The sequence below is a fragment of the Aedes albopictus genome, chromosome 3 (assembly GCF_035046485.1).
Source record: "Aedes albopictus strain Foshan chromosome 3, AalbF5, whole genome shotgun sequence".
Taxonomy (NCBI): Eukaryota; Metazoa; Arthropoda; class Insecta; order Diptera; family Culicidae; genus Aedes; species Aedes albopictus.
In genome coordinates this window covers 69,523,720-69,539,925 of record NC_085138.1, presented here as the reverse complement: position 1 = coordinate 69,539,925, position 16,206 = coordinate 69,523,720, and the positions used below count along the sequence as shown (strand labels likewise).

General features: G+C 34.7%; 1 protein-coding gene across 3 annotated transcripts in view; it reads right to left on the bottom strand.

The window, feature by feature from the left end:
- The window catches only part of LOC115254164 (soluble guanylate cyclase 88E), a 538,233-nt gene extending 524,524 nt beyond the window's left edge, over window positions 1-13,709 (bottom strand). The window contains exon 1 of one of the 3 annotated variants that reach the window (XM_062860564.1): window positions 13,584-13,709. The gene's annotated coding sequence lies outside the window, so the exon portion shown is untranslated. Of the gene's footprint in view, window positions 1-13,296; window positions 13,561-13,583 lie in introns of those variants that run through there. The other 2 variants (XM_062860565.1, XM_062860566.1) reach the window with 2 other exon arrangements.
- Window positions 13,710-16,206: the final 2,497 nt, after the last annotated feature.

Below are 16,206 nucleotides of genomic sequence, written 5' to 3'. Positions count from 1 at the left end.
CCAGGAATAGGTGCAGATTTTTTTTATTGTTTTCAACGATTTCGAGAGGATTTCCTCTAGCGATTTATTTTGAATTTTGTTTTAGGATAACTTTACAGGAGCCAGCCAATTCTCCAAGAAGTCATCAATTCTGTCATAATTTTCTTCAAGAAATCCTCCAGGCCATCCTTAGATTTGCTCAGGAACCCAGCCATGAATTCCTTTAAGAGTACCCCGTGAAACTCCTGCAAAAGAATTTCTTCAGGAATTCGTCCTACGATTCTTTCGAATTTATCTTCGTACGACAAAGTTCGCTTCCGCACGTAGCACGTTGGGCAGCAGACTGAAATTTTGTAAACAAACCCGCCCCACCAAAGGCGGCGGCTTCAAGAACTATCGTTTTCTTCAGAGGGTTGGTTGCAATCTATCAGATAACGCCTACAATTATGCAATCAAGCGAACTGTGCCGCTTTAGCTTCATAGTAATAATGACACTGATCTATCACCGTTACGCCTGACATCCACGCACCAATGCGTGTGCCTTCTGCCAACCATATCCCACCAACACTCCGTCATCCGCATGAGTTCCGCAGACGCAGAGGTATATTCGGTCTGATGTGGATACAAACGATTGCAATCATCACATCCTTCCCCTTCCCCACATTGACCTGCAACCTGACGTGGCAGGCGTCTTGGTCGCCTAAAAATAGAAGATCACCAACACTCACACTCTGAAGATGCCTGCTTGTCCCCGGCAGATAATCTCATTGGTTCCTTGTGTGAGTGTAGCTGGTCTGGCGATACTGGAGTAGCATCTACGGGCGGTCAATCAAGCTCAAGCTCAAGCTATTGAGAAAATTACTTTTTCATAGAAAAATCACTAGGGGTCACCGCTTGGTCCCTACACAATGGAATCGATGAATTATTTCAAGCATAGTCTTGATATTTGGTTTTCAATCAATAACTCTTTTCACATGCGTCAGATCACTTTTTGGTCTTCAAAGCTAAATGTCGAAGTAAAAATTTCCAACAGAAATCATTCATCGGCTCTAAAAATAAGCCGAATTAACCCTCTAATACCCTAATTTTTGATTTTGATTTAAATTTCTCCAATAACTTTTCCGGCAATTCTTTTGTGAATTACTTCGGTAATGCCTTTGGTATTTCATTCGACAATGGCTCTGGGAGCTTCAGCGCAATATTCTTCGGAAATATCTTCGGCAATTACTTCTGCATTTTTACCAGGATTATCGACGGCATTTTTTTATGTCTTTTCTTCGGCAATTCCTTTGAAAACTATTTCGGCAATTATTATGTGAGTCTTTTCTATTATAGCCACGAGAGTTACTTAGGCAATTTCCTTGAGATTTCTTCAGTAGTTATTTCTTCAGTTTCTTACGGATTACCTTAGGCATTTCCGCTGTAACTTGTTTTGAAAACTTCTATGGGAATTTCATTAGCAATTTGTTTCAAAATTTCACAGAAAATCTTATAGATACCTCTTCATCTTCAACTATTACTTTGAAAACTTCTTCGGCAATTATTTTGGAAATTTCTTCGGTAACCCAGTCAACCAGCGATCGTAAAAGATGTTGGATAAGATGTTAAAGTTGAGGCGATATGCGTACATTTTACATGCGCCCAAATGTCGCATCTTTTGAAACATTTTATATGATTGCTGGTTGTCTGGAAAAAACCTCAAAGATTTCCTTTGGGCATTTATTAGAAAAAAAAATCGCTAAATTTTCGGAACTCCTTCGGTTATTCTTTTAAAATTAACTCGGAAATTTCTTTCAGAATTGATTCTCAAATTCTTTTGATGATGTCTTCGACAATTCTTTTGAAAATTTCTCCAGCATGGTTTTTGAAACCTCGTTCGGTAATTTCTTAGGAAACTCCTCAATCAAATCTTTTGGGAATTCCTTCCGAAATTTCTTTGACATATTTTTAGAGATATTCTTCAAAAATGTCTACGTTATTGCTTGCGAAAATGTTTATGTCATTTTTTTGGGCAAGTCCATTGAAATATTTTTCGGCAATTTGTGCAATTTGTGCATTTGGCATTCATAATTTATTCAGGAATTTTTCTAAATGCCTAAATGCTAAATGCCTTAGGAATTTCTCAGGAAGGTTTTTTGGAATATTTTTGAGAATTTCTTTTCAATTTTTTTCTGAAATTCCATTTTTAATTTTCTTTGGCAATTCTTTTGGAAATTGCAGTTTGCCCTCGGTGTTCTTTTCGGGGTTTTTCCAGGAATAGCTTTAAGAATTACTTCCGGATTTCTATCGGATATCCCCCTAAATTTTCCGCTCTTGTTTTACTAAATTGACTCAAAAATTCACCTGTCATCACTCCTGTGCGTTTCCGGTAGGTGTCCTTTGAAAAAAAAAAACAATCGGGATGAACTGCAGAAATTAACCTTCCTAGCAATATTCATAGTGGAATTTCGATCAATTTCGAAAAAAAAAAACGAGCTGAAGTTCAGCAAAAACTCGTCGAAAATCTGACAGAAATCCTGTAGTAATCTTTGAAAAAATTCTACGCAAAACCCCGAAAAGAACTTTGTTATAGTAGCACTAAAAGACATCCCTACAGGGATTACCAAATAGTGACTCAAATCCACAGAGAGATTTCTGAATAAATTTTATGATAGGCTTTGTAGGAGTTCTAGAAAGAAACTTTCTGAGAAAATCAAGCATATACATGAAATAAATTCGAGTAGTATGCAGTGAGAAATTTCTAGAGGAAATCCAGAAAAAAAAATCCCTGAAGAAGTTCTGGAAGAAATCCTGAGTGGAATTCCAGCAACATTACAATAGTAACTGGATAAATTTCAGAAGAAAATTCGTAAAAAAAAACTGTGCGAGATCTCCGGGAGAATTACCGAGTGTAACTGTGGAGCTTGCGCTGATTTTTCAAAAGGTTAGATAAGTTCTGAGCATGATACGGGTTGGCTCCTCTTAGTAAGGACTAGTGGCCATATCTAGACATTGACTCAGATCGGTAGATGATGAAATCCCTGGGGGCGTGGAAACTGTGACGAGAGTTCATAAAGACTTCCGCGATTAGACTTTACGTTTTATCGATTTGTTATTGGATAAATAGTCTAGAAATAATGTGCAAAACATCATGGTAATGACTAACTCAAGTTTTCTGGTTATCTTCTATTATCCCAACGGAATCCGGAATATCTCTGGAATCACCTGACAATCCAATCCGTAATTGGATCATAGAAAATAGAAGCAAACTGAGAAGCAAGCTTTATCCCAAAGGGGATGGTACGCCCAGAACAAGATTCAGCTGTGTAGCTGCTGGCTTAGAATAGCACTACAAACCATTTGTTCAGGGAAAAGTTCACCAAACAGCAAAGCCCGATTTAAGGTTTCATGCGACCCGTGGGTGCTGAGGAATGAAAGGTTGAGGAGGCTTAAGAGATCTTAAGTCTTCGACGAAGCCCGGAACGTGGGTACATTAGCTTTACGTGCTGCAGATTTACCAAATCGAACCCTAGCCCTAACTGTTTTCAGCAGAGGTAGAACAGTAGTCTCAGGGATCTCCAATTAGCCTAGTAGTTAAGGCTATGGATCGCCAATCCGGAGACGGCGGGTTCGTTTCCCGTTCCAGTCAGGAAAATTTTCTCGACTCCCTGGGCATAGTGTATCATTGTTCTTGTCTCACAATATACAAATTCATGCAATGGCAGGCAAAGAAAGCCCTTCAATTAATAACTGTGGAAATGCTGAAAGAACACTAAGTTGAAGCGAGGCAGGCCAAGTCCCAGTGGGGACGTCGAGCCATAAAGAAGAAGAAGAAGAACAGTAGATTTTAGAAATTAAAGGTAAACGATATAAGACCCGGCAGAGCAGGGAGAGATATGCTACCAAAAATACAAATCCAGACCAAGAAGAATAAAAAATACCATGAGAAAAATGTGATTGCTCATGCGCAAAAGATCATGGAACATAATGATATGCGGAAGTTTTACGGAACTGTCAATGACGTGTGGAGAAAAACAGCGCCTTCTCCCGTCATGTGTAACGACCGTGATGGAAACTTTCTGATAGATAAAATAATGGTGGCTATAAGGAGGAGAGAGCACTACAAGGAATTGTTGAACGGTGGCAATGGAACAGCAAAAAAATGGATTCGAATCGACGACGACGGACAGCCTGTGGGTGGAACCTACAATGCTAGAGGAGGTCAAGTCTGAAGAACAACAAGGCTGCTGGGAAGGACGAACTTCCGGCAGGGCTCCTCAAGCACGGTAGTGAGTAGCTGTATCAATCCTTACGCCGCATTATATTGAAGACATGGACAGAGAAAGAACTGGCTGCTAGTTTGCTGGATGGTCTCATGTGCCCTCTTCACCAGAAAGGGTATCGACTGGAGTGAGCAATTTACGGATGAATAGATTTCTCAATCCAGCGCACAAAATTTGGTCCGGCATTTTGCTTAACAGGCTGTGGGCGATTGAAGAGTCCTCAATATCAGGCGGGTATTTGTGAGGGCCGATCAACGACGGATCAGATGTTCACCCTGTGGCAGATTCTCGATGAATTTCGGGAGTAGGTACTTATTGCAGACTTATCATTTGTTTATTGTTTTCAAACCGGTGTACGATGCAGTGAAAAGAAAGGAGTTATGGACGGATTTCGCGCCAACTCGAACAAATGTTGGCAGCACCCTCTCAGATTACAACGAAACTTTCTTGGTGTGTAGACCTTGCCCAGATAAGCCACTTTGCATACTCATTTTTCTAATTTTTTTTCTCGACTGACTTTTGAAAAGGGCTAAACTTTTTTTATGGATTTTTTAAAAAAATTTTTAATCAAAAAATGACTACTCCTACAAAACAGTATGGGTGATTATCACAAAATAAGTCAAATTTTAAGAAAAAAATAATGAAAAAAATCCAAAATGAGCCCTACACTGAAAAAAATCATTTCTAAAAATTCAAAGTTGATTTAAAAAAAAACACCATTTTTGATTTTGATGAAATTTTGTCTCAAGACAGGTAATTATGTTCCCTACCAACCGTCCATACATCACAAGATAGGCACTTTTAAGGAAAAAAAGTTTTTCTAACAAAAACTTTTTCTTGTTCGAATGATTTTTTTTTTCAGTGTATTTTGTTATCAACAATAAAACCAGTGAAGGCCATAACAATCCCAGAACCCAATGAAACTCAATTTTCTAGGAGATTTTGTGTTATTTATTCAATCATTTGGAAGGGTTTTCCTATACATAAAAAACTTCAAAATATTACAAATGTATTTTCTTAGGAAATGTAATGTTTGATCGCAATATGTATTGAAGTGCACTTTTAAATATACAATTATTTATAATTATGAATTTTTCAAATATATATATATATGTGTCTTAGAGCCAATTTCAAACATGTTCTTTTCTATTTTTTTTTCGATCATACTAAATCTTTTTGGTTTATCTTCTGAATTAGAATACCTGTTTGCCTTTACTTTGTCGCCAGGAATAGGCAAAAAACTATGGAATTTCTGAGTGCCTGGTATTGTTTTGGCGTTATTATATATTTCTTCGAGATCTTCTGACATTTTAATGTACTGTTCAGTGGATACGTAACAGAAATTTAATTTAGTTATATTTTTATCTGTCTGTACAACTGCCCAGTTATATAACTCTCGTGGAGTTGTTATGGTATTTCCATAATCTCGAGCAAGACTTGCTCTCTTTGCCATTCGCTTGAGAGTGCCACCAATAGCATCACATGGACCTTTACCGTGGGACGTTGCAAAAAAATGCCATTCTGCTCTTAATGCATGCTTTGACTGGAATCTACATAGACTAGCAAAGTTCTTCTTATTTTTGTATTGTGATGCTGCCCCATCAGACATAAAATAAATTTTAGAAAAGTTCGTTAATTGTTTCATAAAATCTGTCATTTTTGAGATGAACAACTGGACCGCAACTGTATCGTGAGCCATTACTTCCGATATGATAATGAAGCTAACATTTACAAGTTTATTATCTTTCATATAGTAAATTTCAAATGGGTGTATTGTTGCTTGCGAGTTGTTCCAATGATATCCTTGAGCAGCGTTTTGAATTATGAATGAATAGTTTTCAGAGAAATCACAAATCGCAAGAATTTCATCATCCTTTAATGTATCTTTTTTATTTCTGAGAAATGATGATTGTTGTTTATGAATAAAGTCGTGTGTTATAAGTTTGTCAATTTTATCAACAAGATACGGAACAAATTCATCAACAGGTTTAATAATCGTTTCTAAATTACAGCGATCAGTATTCAACCACTGCTGAAATATAATCTCTTCTTTGTCATTTAATTCTAATATCAATGTAAGTTCCTCTTCAATGTGTTCATTACAAGCACACTTTTCACAAGCACGGAAAAAGCAATTATCTGTTCTGGTGGAAATATCGCAAAGCATTTTTTGTATTATTTCATCTTGTGACACAATTCTTATACTGTTGAACATTAAATTTACATTTTCATGAATAGTACATATGCATACAATATGTATACCAGTAGAATCAAGTAAAATACAATGCTTTGGTCGCAACTGTGTAAATACTGTGAAACCAATATTCACAGTTTTGTACATATCTACAAAAATCATATAAGCCTCTTTGAGCGACATCATCAAAAGTCGTTTTTGAACTTGTTGTTTTTTTCCATTTCGAACCTCAGAAACAAAATCATTTGTTCCTGGCATTGGCCTGCTGATATCATTATCATCAAAAAATTCTCTTACTATTTGTTTTGTATCGTCATCAATACCATGCCCCCTTCTTTTTTCGGTGGTACAAAGAATACCCTGTTTATAAACAAGATCCTTCACCTGCCTCGCCATATACATTGGTGCGTTAAACTCTCTTGTGATTTTATTTACCGACCAAGACTTAGGAAGTACAGATAGTATTTTAATCTGTTCGCTTCTGTCAGTTGTAGGGTGATTGAACTTATCCTTTAACTGCATAATTATCTCGTCATACGCCTCCACTTTGCCAACATCCGTTGAATCTATTCCGAAGATATTTTTTCGAACTGCTTTCGTAATCTGCAATGATTTGTTTATGCGATATTCCATACTTCTCATGTTTCTAGATGAGATTGGCGATAAACTCAATGTTTCAGCAATGGTATTAAACTTCTCAATATTATGGGGACCCTGTAGTTGATCTGTTGACGGAATTGACTCCAATGATGGAATAGATGGTACCATATCTGTAAGATAAAAGTTAAGGTTAACAATATAATAATGAATGCAGTGGAAAGTTAATGATAGCTATTTATGCAACGAGTTGCAAAAATGATTTTTTTTCGCACAAGTAGTACATTTATCCAACGAGGCTTGCCGGGTTGGATAAATACGAAGAATACTGAAAAATGTAGTTTTGCAACGAGCTGCAAAATGAGTTATTTAAAAGAAGCTAACACGTTGAAGGCTTACTTACCCAGCTCATGTTCGATTTGTTGACCACTCGTTGACGGTTCTGGTTCTGGAACATCATGATGTTGCTGCCCACTAAATGATGGTTGCATAGTTTCGTCGTTTCCATCCGATCGGCGTTTTTTCGTATTCGGGCTTCTGTTGTGACTTATCAATCCACGACATGACTCACAAATACTCATCGATTCGTCGATTTCATGTGCATATCCCATGGAATGAATTTTATCTATCAATCTTAATGACATGCCCCGTAGATTATGACGGTTGCACTTTGGATTGTTTATTTTTGCACTGCACTTGAATTTGTTGAATTTTGATTTATACGATTGATCCATTACTTTTCAGAACTGCCTTTAATAACCAAAGAGAAGTAACACGTTGAATGATACCGATTCATTTTCTTGTTTTGTTCATATTTGCTTTAGGTACAACTCTTGATTTGTTTTTTTTTTTTCGATTAGGTAGTTCGAATCTAATAAATAGCCTTACCTAATATTAGGTAAGAACATGGGGTAGAAACGTTTGGGTAGAAATTACAGCAGCACGTATGAAATGCGTGTTCTAATTGTATATTGTTTCGTACTTCTAGAGTGCTGCTGCGTGAATATGGGTGCATTGCATTGTCGCATATGACACAATAAGTTTCATTGCATTTTGAGATTACTAGATAACCTTCACTGGTTTACCCTGATAAAAAGTTACCATTCATTACATGGTAAATATTATTAACATATAACTGGTTTTATTGTTCACAATAAAACACATAGTAGATATATTGTTACTTTTTACAATAGAAATCAAGCCCATATAGTTCGTACAATAAGTGGACATTAGCTTTATTAGTGACTAATTGATTCGATTGTTTTTCAATAGTTCTATAATAATTTAAAGTTACTATCAGTATAAATTAATTTAAGTTGTGTTTATATAGTTGCAAAAGTGCCTGCAAAGTTCTCATGAACTTTTTATTAAAAAAGCGTTTATTTCTCAATTACACTTGTTGCGGCGTGTTGCAGTGGACTGTAAAACTGCTTTTCTTCTCCAGGCTGCCTTGATTGCAGCGCGCCCGCCGGTCTCACCGATTCCCCAAGTGGATTCGGTGTATGGAAACTGCCATGCAGCGACCGATGGACCAGCGGCAAACTCCATAGGGTGGGAAAACTATCTCCAAATAACTCTAGCCCTGAAAAGGACTCAACCGGACACGCAGGCGACTGGCGGACCAAGGGAATTTCCGGCTCAGAGACAAACGACACACACACACTGGTTTTTGCTCTAATTCATTTTAATGTTTGACTATTTACACTTTATACATAACTTTTCTTCCGGCCATCGTCGGCCCACACATTTCTTCTGCTGGGCTCGGCTCGCCAGCTTGGCTTCTCTCCTTTTCGTCGGTTGCTGCGATCCAATCACTTCGAGATGCGTATTGAAACTGATGCTCGCGCCACCAAGTAGCGTTTCTTTTGCTCTCGTCTTCGACGGCCGTCGTCGACGACGACGATGGTTTTTTCCTCCTTCTCAGCGTGGCGATTGGCTCCTTTTTGGGGGGTTTCCTTCATGCGAAGATTGCGTGCTGCTACCTCGATTTGCTTGCGCTTTCTTCCTCGTGGGAAACGCGTGCTCCTTCTTCAGTTCGCTGCGTTGCGGACTGAACAACACTTAAAAACAATTCGTAACAAACAAATAACAATAAATATTATTGTTGCACAATAAATATTGTTGTTGCAAACATGATGTATAATCAAATACACAATCACTTGACATATTATTTGTAGTTTTCGTTTTAAATTTGAGTACAGTAGATGTTTCGGTTATCGAATGTTATTCGCTAAAACTTCAACGACTGACAGACGTCAAGCCGTGTTGGCAGAGGAAGCTCTCAATGAATAACTGAGGAAGTACTTATAGAAAACTAGCTGAAAATCAGGTTTTAGCCAAGTGAGGACGTTACGACAAGAATAAGATGAACAATGATTTTTCTAATGTTTTCCAATAAATTAAAGGAATCTAGTAAATAGTAAACTACCATTGATAACAATACAAATACAATTTGTTTAATGGGATCAATTGAACCGATGTTAAAATAAACATGCAATAATATTTGTTGTTATGTAAACAGATTTCGCCTTTGAAAAACCAAAGAATTCATATTTCTCGGTAACATTTTTCTTCAGCATTTACATATACTAATGGCCAAATGAATTGTGAACGATTTATGATATGGATCATACGACCTGAGGTCTGACTTGTGATATTTGGCAGTTATTTGAAAAGATTGATGATAGATATCATCAACAGCTGCCAAGCAACCAAGCAAGGAACATATACCAGACAGACATCAGAGTGTTTGACTCTTATCATAAAATGTGCATATCATTCTGGAGGCCGTTAGTGCTCGTAAATGCTGGATATAAATGTTAGCGGGAAATATAAATTCTATGGATTTTCAAAAGCGAAAACTGCTTACACAAATATTATTGTATTTTTATTGTAATAACGATTCATTTGACGCCATTCAATTAATTGTATTTGTATTGTAAGAACAATGAAAAAACAATAAGATATATTGTTTTCTTTTGAAAATTGCCCTAAAAATGTCTCATAAAAACACAATACATTCTATTGTTTTTCGCGAAAAAGTGTATGAAAATTTTCTCAAAATTGTATGGTTAAGATACATAACGACCACCATTTTTTATAGTAAAAGTGCCATTTACCATTCGCCGAATGGTATAGAACAATAGGGGTGATGCTGAGTGTGCCGTGTAAATTACAATACGTTTAATGGTGAATATTTTTCGAAAAAATGGTGTTGTAACAATAAAATTTATCGTATTTTTATGATATTTTTTATCAGGGTAGTTTGTTTTTAAAAAAAGACACTGAAAAAATAATAATTTGGACATGAAAAAGTTTTTGTTAGAAAAAACTTTTTTTCCTTAAAAGTGCCTATCTTGTGATGTATGGACGGTTGGTAGGGAACATAATTACCTGTCTTGAGACAAAATTTCATCAAAATCAAAAATGGTGTTTTTTTTTTAAATCAACTTTGAATTTTTAGAAATGATTTTTTTCAGTGTAGGGCTCATTTTGGATTTTTTTCAGTATTTTTTTCTTAAAATTTGACTTATTTTGTGATAATCACCCATACAACACTTTTTTGTAGCAGTAGTCATTTTTTGATTAAAAACATTTTTAAAAAATCCATAAAAAAAGTTTAGCCCTTTTCAAAAGTCAGTCCAGATAAATTTTGAAGAAACTAAGTATGCAAAGTGGCTTATCTAGTCTTGGTGTACATACCCAAAAAGTTTCATTGTAATCTGAAAGGGTGCTGCCAACTCCGAATACGATTTGGGGCGAAATTCGTCTATGGCAGATTATCATGGAACATGGTTTTCCGGCGAAGCGGAACGACGATTAACAGAACGAAATCAAGTGTAGGAGTTGCGAATAAAATTTGGCCTTCGTTCGATCGTTTCGAACTTACTGTTCAACAAAGGAGCGAAAAGGAAAACTGATGTTCAAAGGAGCGGAACCATTTGTCACGCAGTTGCATTTGCTTCTGGGTTTCGTGGACGATCATCGGTATCGGCCGTCAGGCCGTGGACCAAGTCGGTTCGGTCGTAGAGCTGGTGCTATGTGGTGGAAAGTTTAATGTTGAGGACGAACTTGGCAGTCTGGTGTCGTGCGATAATGTTGTTACCCACGAGGTAAAAAGACGGGTAGCGACTGTGGATCGGGCCTTTTTCGGTCTGCGAAACCTGCTGAAGTCTCGTAGGCTGCAAACGAAGATCAAACTCGCGTTGTACAAGACTCTAATTCTTTCAGTTATGGATCAAGATACGGCCACGAATCGTGATCGTTGAGAGAAGCTGATCGGAGAGCCTTTGCAATCGTCGAACGTGAAGTGCTGCGAGCAATACCCGGCGTTAAACTAGAGGACAGCATGTATATCTGGCGGCGTCGCAATAACTACGAGTTGTACCAAGTACATAAAGAGATGGATATTGGATACATTGAAGCGAATAAAACGCGGCAGGCTGCGGTGGGCTGGGCACGTAGCTCGTATGTCGGAGGAACTACAAGCGAAACCCATTTTCAGCAGAGCATCAGAAAGGGCCGTTGACTTCGTAGAGGGCCGCACACACGTTGGATTTTTGCAGTTGAGGAAATCCTAAGGGCTCTAAACGTTCAGGGCGACTGGAAGCAGTTAGCCAAAGACCCAGACCAGTATAGGCGATTGCTTCAATCAGCGTAGACTCATCGCTACGAGTTGTAGCCCATCAAGTATCAAGTGACTATGCTTTCAAACATTTTACGTTGCTCTATCAGTATCGGGAAGCCTTCTTTTTCATCTTCACACTTCACCTAACTTCTTAGAACAAACAACCATGCGTCTCCATTGGCATGAGCTACAACGTGAAGCTTATATCAAAACTATCAACTATTTACAGAGGTTGCTCCGGTCAGTTTAGTAAATAGTTATTGACTATTTATCATTAAAATCAAACCTTTTCCTTGTACAGTTACAAATGTACCAATATATTTGATTTGTACCGATTTCGATCCTAAATACCCAACAAACACAACCTGTGTACAAAAGAATCACTTTCTCAAACAGCCCGGAGATCACATTCTACGAGGATGGATGCAAACAAACAAAACCCCATCATCTTTAATTATCGGTTTTGCCGCCGGTCACATTTCATTCATAACAACTCCCCCAAAACATTAACCAGCACACTTTTCTCCATCAAAATCATCATCATCGTCGTGGTCGTCGTCGTCGTCTGTCTGCGTCGTCATCTTCAAGTTGCACTCTCGAGACGACATTCCGCAAAAACCACAAACCATAAACAATTTCGCTCTTTCTCTCGTTCAGGATAGTCATCGTCTGTTTCCCACCACACGGAGTTCGTCTTCTATGGGTTTCGTTGAGGAACGTCTCAACTCAATTCCCTCTCAAATTGTGCGGCTGATGCTGCTTGGTTTTGTGACATATTTGCCCCGTTCAATAAATAATCGAAAATAGATTAGAGTGCGGCACCATCTGGACACTGCACTGGCTGGTGTGGCAGCCAGCAGCACTGCATGGGGTTCACCATCGTGAAATAAGTTTTCCTAGAAGTTTCTCCCAGCTCCAAGCTGGTGGAGAAAAACAAACTTCAAAGAGGTATCATCACTGGACCGTTTCGTGTGGGGTCCCGATCCCGCGACTAAACAAACAGTGGAAAGTTGAGAGGAATGGTTTCCGAACAGATGAAACGGAAAAAAATGAAGAACTTGTTTTGTACTTTGGAACCAAATTTTGATATTCAGTTCCTCAAAATTATTTACGCCAGAACGTGATAAAAAGTGTGGATAAGAATTTGTCCACAAAAATATTTTTTTAATATTTCTGATTTCAAATCAATAACTAATTTTGGCATTGATTCCCTTTTTTGATACTAATACAAAAACATTTTTTTTATTCATTAATGATACATTACTCGTTAAAAATACATCACAAAAAATATCATATTTAAATATAAAAAAAAATATTTAATAACAAATTTTGATATTTGTACACAAATTAAAAAAGTGATTTGATAGTTGATACAAAATTTCTGCAAAACTGTTTTTTTTTTTGAAGGGAAATTACATTTGTTTATTCAATACTTATCTTTTAGATATCAAAAATATCAAAATTTGTTTTTCTATGGCAAGTTACTAAACATTTTCCTTTTTTATATTTTTTACGAAATTCTGAATAGATTTCATTTATCATTTTTTTTTTTGGAAAATGATTTTGAGGAAAACTTTACCACACTATATACTTGAAGCAAATCTTAATATAATTTTGATATTGTTTTGATAACTGACTTTGTTCGGATTTTTGTCTGCAAAAGCCCCTTATACAAAATTTCCACCACACAGTCACCCAAAGAGATAGTCACGAGTGGCATTTTCGTCATATCTTCGATCGTCGGTTCATCACTTGTCACCGTGAATCTGCTTCCAAATCAAACACACAAATCGTTCATTGAGCTGTGAATATTTTCATTTTCCCAGCGCGAGATTTTCCAACTTTACGCGGTTGTCTCCATCAAGGGCGACTTCCACCAATCCACCAAATGCACAAACACTTCCGAAAATCTCCACAAACCAACCGAATCGAGCGAGAATCCACAATGCCGGACTGTGACGTGGTCCAGGTCCGATCCGTATCGGGACCCTGGGTGAGAATACACTTTGCGTGGTCACCAGGCGACGCGTTGCTACAGACTGCGGAGTCTGATAAAAATGCTGTCGAGATAAACGGTTGAGAGGAGCTTGATTCTGCGATGGTGGTCCTCCTCAGACGCATCAGCTGAACGATGCTGATGATGATGGGGACGACGATGATGACCGACCATGATGGTGATGACGATTGATTGTGGGGGAGGTGATGACAATCTCCGATTCTGCGAGAGTGGGTTTTGAGAGAGAATCTCAGTGATATGAGATATTCGTGAAATGTTTATATCTTTAGAATTTAAAATATTAACAATTTATAGAATTTTTGTAACTTGTACTTTTAACATTTTTAAAATATTTAGATTTTTTTAAGTATTTAAACTTTTTAGATTATTTAGAATTTTCAAAATTTTTAAATTTTTTTAAATTTGTTAAAATATTGAAATTTGTTAAAATATTTAAAAATTTAGATTTTTTTTAAATTTTCAGTATTTTTACAATTTTTGAATTTTTTACTATTTTTTACAATTTCTACAAATTTTACAATTTTTACATTTTTACAATTTTTTTAATTTTTACAATTTTTACAATTTTTACAATTTTTACAATTTTTACAATTTTTACAATTTTTACAATTTTTACAATTTTTACAATTTTTACAATTTTTACAATTTTTACAATTTTTACAATTTTTACAATTTTTACAATTTTTACAATTTTTACAATTTTTACAATTTTTACAATTTTTACAATTTTTACAATTTTTACAATTTTTACAATTTTTACAATTTTTACAATTTTTACATTTTTTACAATTTTTACAATTTTTACAATTTTTACAATTTTTACAATTTTTACAATTTTTACAATTTTAACAATTTTTACAATTTTTACAATTTTTACAATTTTTACAATTTTTACAATTTTTACAATTTTTACAATTTTTACAATTTTTACAATTTTTACAATTTTTACAATTTTTACAATTTTTACAATTTTTACAATTTTTACAATTTTTACAATTTTTACAATTTTTACAATTTTTACAATTTTTACAATTTTTACAATTTTTACAATTTTTACAATTTTTACAATTTTTACAATTTTTACAATTTTTACAATTTTTACAATTTTTACAATTTTTACAATTTTTACAATTTTTACAATTTTTACAATTTTTACAATTTTTACAATTTTTACAATTTTTACAATTTTTACAATTTTTACAATTTTTACAATTTTTACATTTTTTACAATTTTTACAATTTTTACATTTTTTACAATTTTTACAATTTTTACAATTTTTACAATTTTTACAATTTTTACAATTTTTACAATTTTTACAATTTTTACAATTTTTACAATTTTTACAATTTTTACAATTTTTACAATTTTTACAATTTTTACAATTTTTACAATTTTTACAATTTTTACAATTTTTACAATTTTTACAATTTTTACAATTTTTACAATTTTTACAATTTTTACAATTTTTACAATTTTTACAATTTTTACAATTTTTACAATTTTTACAATTTTTACAATTTTTACAATTTTTACAATTTTTACAATTTTTACAATTTTTACAATTTTTACAATTTTTACAATTTTTACAATTTTTACAATTTTTACAATTTTTACAATTTTTACAATTTTTACAATTTTTACAATTTTTACAATTTTTACAATTTTTACAATTTTTACAATTTTTACAATTTTTACAATTTTTACAATTTTTACAATTTTTACAATTTTTACAATTTTTACAATTTATACAATTTATACAATTTTTACAATTTTTACAATTTTTACAATTTTTACAATTTTTACAATTTTTACAATTTTTACAATTTTTACAATTTTTACAATTTTTACAATTTTTACAATTTTTACAATTTTTACAATTTTTACAATTTTTACAATTTTTACAATTTTTACAATTTTTACAATTTTTACAATTTTTACAATTTTTACAATTTTTACAATTTTTACAATTTTTACAATTTTTACAATTTTTACAATTTTTACAATTTTTACAATTTTTACAATTTTTACAATTTTTACATTTTTTACAATTTTTACAATTTTTACAATTTTTACAATTTTTACAATTTTTGTACAATTTTTACAATTTTTGTACAATTTTTTACTTTTCTTTTTTAAAATATTGTTTCATTCATCCATTTCCTATTCACCTTTCGCTCCAGCAAACCCCATCTGCAAGTCCCAAACCACTGATAAAACTCGCACTCTCTGTGATTCCCCACTCTCAGCTCATTTTCCAAAAGGAGAGAATCTGTTTTCCACCCACTACCCACTTGTTCGCTTGTGCTTTCAAAGTCATATGTCTAAACCTTCAGGCTCCACTCTTCCCCCAAGAAGCACAACAACCAAACCGAAGTGATGCAGGGTACGTTCCATATGCAGCAAAGGGACTGCCTCCGATGCTATCAAATCACGGTGTCCAATTAGCCTAGTGGGTCATAAACCCGTACCCGATGCAACCTTTTTGGACGTGACGTGGTAGAAGTTCCGATTCGGATTGATTGAGCTACA